The following is a 4,645-nucleotide window of genomic DNA, read 5'->3' as shown; positions in this document are numbered from 1 at the left end:
GCCGGCGGACAGTAGCGGAACTGTGCCGTGGCGGCAGCGTTCCGGCGACCATGGATGGAGATGGCTGGGCTTGGGAGCTCCGTTGGGGCGAGGTGAAGCCGTTCCCGAGGTCAATCGGAGCCGTGGGAAGGCGGAGGTAGGAGCTCAACGGTGGCCTAGGGGCGGCGGCGGCCCTGCTTCGTGGTGGCGGCGTTCTGGTGGAAGAAGCAAGGCGAGGCCGGGTGCAGGAGCTTTAGAGCGGCGACGGGGAGCTAGCTGGGGGGTCATTTGGGGCGGAGGGAGGCCGGAGGGGTGAGCTCCGCGGGAGCAGAGGCGGCGGCGCCCATGGTGCGGTTCTGGGCGAGCTCGGCTCTAGCGCGAGGAGGAGGCTGAGGGGAAATTGAAGTTCGCTTCGTGAGACGACTGGAACGGTAGCGAGGCAAAGGCATGGCGACGCGTGTTGGCACCGACGTCGAGAAGCTGCGGCGGCACGAGCAAAGCAGGAGACGGAGGCGATGGCATTTCTGTAATTAGCTCGAATTTCCAAAGTCCAGTTTGTAAAACCAGTTTTTCTCCTTCTTCATGGCCTCAAACGAAAAACTTTTGAATACCAAAGTTGTTCAAAATTTCGAGATCTACAACTTTCGTTTTAGGCAAAAGTTCATTTGAGGCTTCGTTTGAAAAATAAAATTTAAAACTTGAGTGCATGTGAAAAGGTACTATATACTTCAGAATTTAAAATTTTCTCCCATTGTTGTGTGATAACTCGAAAAAAAAACTTTGAACACAAAAGTTGTTCGCCATTAAAAACTCTACAACTTTGGTTTTGGCCAAAAATTTATTTGAGCTATATTTTAGAAATTATTTTCAAAGCATATTTGTTTAAAATTTAACAGATTGTTTAAAACCTCGAATACTATGGTTCATTTGACCTGTCATTTTATGTGCAAAATTTTATATACACATAAACACACAAACATACACATGCAACATTTCAAAGTCTGCTATTTAATGATGCATGATTTGCTACTAATTACCCTAAATTGGCTATTTAAAATCATGGGCCGTCACACCAGCGTAAGAAATTTCTGGACTCACAGGAAGTAAAGGTCGAAGCGCAACCCACACCCAAGAAAGTGTGGCGGAAGAAGGTGTCATCGCCCAAGACTCCATCCGGCGACGACATACGAACTGAAGAAATGGAGAGTCCGGCTCCGGACTCAAAACCCGAGCCCTTGCCATGAGGTTCGTGGCACATATCCATCACTTGCATTGCACATAGGATAGTTTAAATTTCTCCTTGCATAAATTTCTTTTCAACTTGCATAATCATGTTTTGAATTTTAACCAACCCATGTTTAAAATTGAAAGTTTTGCATCAGAGAACTTCACAAATTTTTTTCGAAAATTTTTGGCCGAGCTCTAGGGAGGCCGGCCCCACCTCTTTTGTTTCTGTCAGGAACCAGCAGGGGGGTGGCGACTTTGATTAAGGGTGAAGCAAAGGGAAAAGGGGGGACCATGGGAAAGGGCAAAGGCACGCCAAGCGGCCTCAACAGGGCCGGCCGGCCTCTGCCATCCACCCACGTCCCATCACCACCGACGGGGAGCACCATACCTGCATGCCTAAGCAATAGAGCATCGACGTGGAGCAACGGACGCCGCCGACCGGCCTGCCCCTGGCCAGCCGGCCTGGCCTCTGCGCACGGCTATAAAAGCCGGCGAGCCCGACGTTCTTCGATGCACCAGAAGCTCAGGTATTCGTGATCCAGCCCAAGCTCTCTAATCCCTTCTCCCTTCCTTGAGTTTCTTGCCTAATTAAACTCTTTTGAGTTGATTAGGAGAAGAACTCAAGTGCTAGCTCGCCTAAAAACAAAATTTGAGTAGTAATTAGTGAAGTTCATAAACCAGAAAACACAAAAATATTTCCCTTCATAATAAATTCATGGTTCGCTGAACGTTGAACGTTTATGGTGGTTCAACGCCCCGCAAGAACGACTAACGACTAACGCTAACCCTCCTCTTAACTTCTTGTTTCCTTCGGGTATTGCTCGTGCTAACCTTTTGCAGGCATCATGATCACCTGAGCAAAAGAGAAGGTCAAGAAGGCATTCTCGAGAAGGTCGAGAAGCTCGCGGAGGTCCTCTTCTTCTCGGGACAACATGTCGGTCGACTCCGGTCACCGCTCGCATGCATCCCGGGAAGAAGAAGAAATTCCCGTAGTTCCACGCAGCCACTTCCGCATCAGGATCTTGACGATGGTCGAGCAGATCGTCTACAAGAACAACTACGAGCGGCAAGCACTCGAGCTGCTGAAGAGGCAAACTTATGCCCATGCCAAGAGGTTTGAAACCCGATTCCTCATCATGACAGGGCTTCTGCAAGACATGAACCAAGCCTTCACCGCCGTCGGATGGGAGAACTTCACCGACATCATCGAGCCAGGTTCGCACCTCTTGACCATGGAGTTTCTTATGTCTCTTACCGTTGAAGAAACCAGCACTAAAACTAAAGTTTACTTTCGGTTCTTTAACAAACAATTCGAAATGACTCTCCAACAATATAGTGTTGCTTTGGGCTTTAATAAAAGATGCATCTTAGACCCCAACACACTTGTTGAGCGCTATCAGTATGATCGCAGCTCTTGGTGGAGTGCAATTTCTAATGAACCCATGAGTAGTAAGAACAGCATAGTTTCAATTCATAATCCTACTCTCAGGTTTCTTTCCAAGTGGCTCGCCATGGTTGTGCATTCCTGCACAGACCTTCGCCTCTGCAGCTCACCTGAGCTGCAGTGTCTGTACGCTATGGCGAACAACATTTGCTTCTCGCCCGTCCGGAGCATGCTTGCTCATTGGCAGAAGATGATTACGGCCAAAGGCCCCATCGACATAACCCCACTGGTCACCCGTGTGGCGATGTATGTCAAAGCGATGGAGGGCGCCGAAGTTACCTTCTTACCTGAGACGGAGGTGTACAGATACGAGGTCGGTCTTGAGCATTTTGTGCAAGGGCACATGATGCGGGAAGGGCCAGGCAATTCGATCTTTATGTGTTACCCCGGGTACGATAGGGAGATCGAGCTTCCATGCCCGAGACTCTCTCTACTCGGTGAAAAGTCTAACATTGCAGATGGAGAAAAGAGAACCCGCACGACGGAGTGTTGCAGGTCCATAGACGAGGAGTAGGACTCGGTGCGGACAAGCAGAAGCAGGTCCTTCACGACACGCCTCGGCACAGCCGGGGCCATCCACGGAGAACATGAACTTCGAGCAGGCGTACGGTCATTACAACTATGACCCGTACCAGGCCGACAGCAGCGGATTCGCCGGTGGACAAGGACCGTACTACCCCGCAGGTATGCATTCGTCTTATGGTCCACAGATGGGTCCCTCATCGTTGGCACGCTTCAACTATGAGGATCCGATTCTTCAGAGTATCGCGGACCTTTCGAACCGCATCAGCACACTTGGGACGCAGTAGCAGGAGATGCAAGATACGATGACACACAACACCCAGCTCACCCAGGAGAGCTGTGGGTTGACCTCTGCCTTGCAGTACGATGTCTCGAACATCTTCATCCACCTTGGGCTAGATGTTGACGGTCACTAACGACCCATTTTGACCGTCAACTATCGTGCAAAAGACGAGCATCAGAAGGAATAAATGTTAGCATAGGATGATTATTTGACGAATTCCACATATGCTGGTCTGAGAATGTGTGCAGGTGAATTTGGGCCAAAACTGCGTGTAACAAGCATATTATCCAAGGCATAAATTCCTAGGCCAAGCACAAGCAAGCCCAAAGGCCAAAAGGGCCCACTTGGCAGCTGCACATGAGAGAGAGACGCAGCCCATAAGCAAGGTGACTCGTCATCAATCTGAGGCAACACCTTCTCGACGAATCAGATGTGTTCACGAGGATCCACGGGCCCACCAGAGCTACCAAACCAACTCAAGACAGGCCCTTACCCATATACATGACATGGGGGCCCACCTAACAGTCTTCTGACCAAAGACCGGGGCGAACGGAGCCAGCTCACAGTCGGCCGATCAGCCAGGTCGGCCGGCCCAGTGGGGATGGCCCACGGGCCCCACCGCCTCTCAGATGACACGTGGCGAGGTGTGGTTGATCCCTAATGGCGGTTTGGCTCATTTCTCGGGCGAATGGCTGGTGGTTCCCTCCTATAAATACAAGGGGAGGGGGTCCAAATGAAGAAACTCACACACACAACACCATCTCTTCTCTTGAGTTCTCACTTGAGTGAGAGTAGTCTTAGGGAGTTTAGGAGTAGAGGTACTCAGGAGGGGTGCCGGCAACGGCGCTCTTCTCCAAATTGTACCTCTACGAGAGTGAGGGAGATAGTCGGGGGATGTGCCGGGCTTGTCGGTGCTCTTCTTCGCTTGTACCTCGACGGATGCTTATTCGGTTTTAAGTGTTCGAGACTTTCTTTGCTTATTTAGAATTAGAGTTTAGATCACAAGTTATCATCTCTGCCTTATATTAGTTGATGTGTATGCTAGTGAGTAGCATTTGACTCTATAGTTGGGCTCCGGATAGAAAAGGATAACCCTGTACGCCTCTAGAGTTAGTAGCGAAAGGCGTAGATGTGGTGTCTAGGCTGGACTATACCACTCAGTTGTCTGATAGTCCCATGGTTTGTAGAGG

Source organism: Panicum virgatum, chromosome 1N, assembly GCF_016808335.1.
Source record: "Panicum virgatum strain AP13 chromosome 1N, P.virgatum_v5, whole genome shotgun sequence".
In the NCBI taxonomy this organism is placed as follows: Eukaryota; Viridiplantae; Streptophyta; class Magnoliopsida; order Poales; family Poaceae; genus Panicum; species Panicum virgatum.
This window is presented reverse-complemented; position numbering follows the sequence as displayed.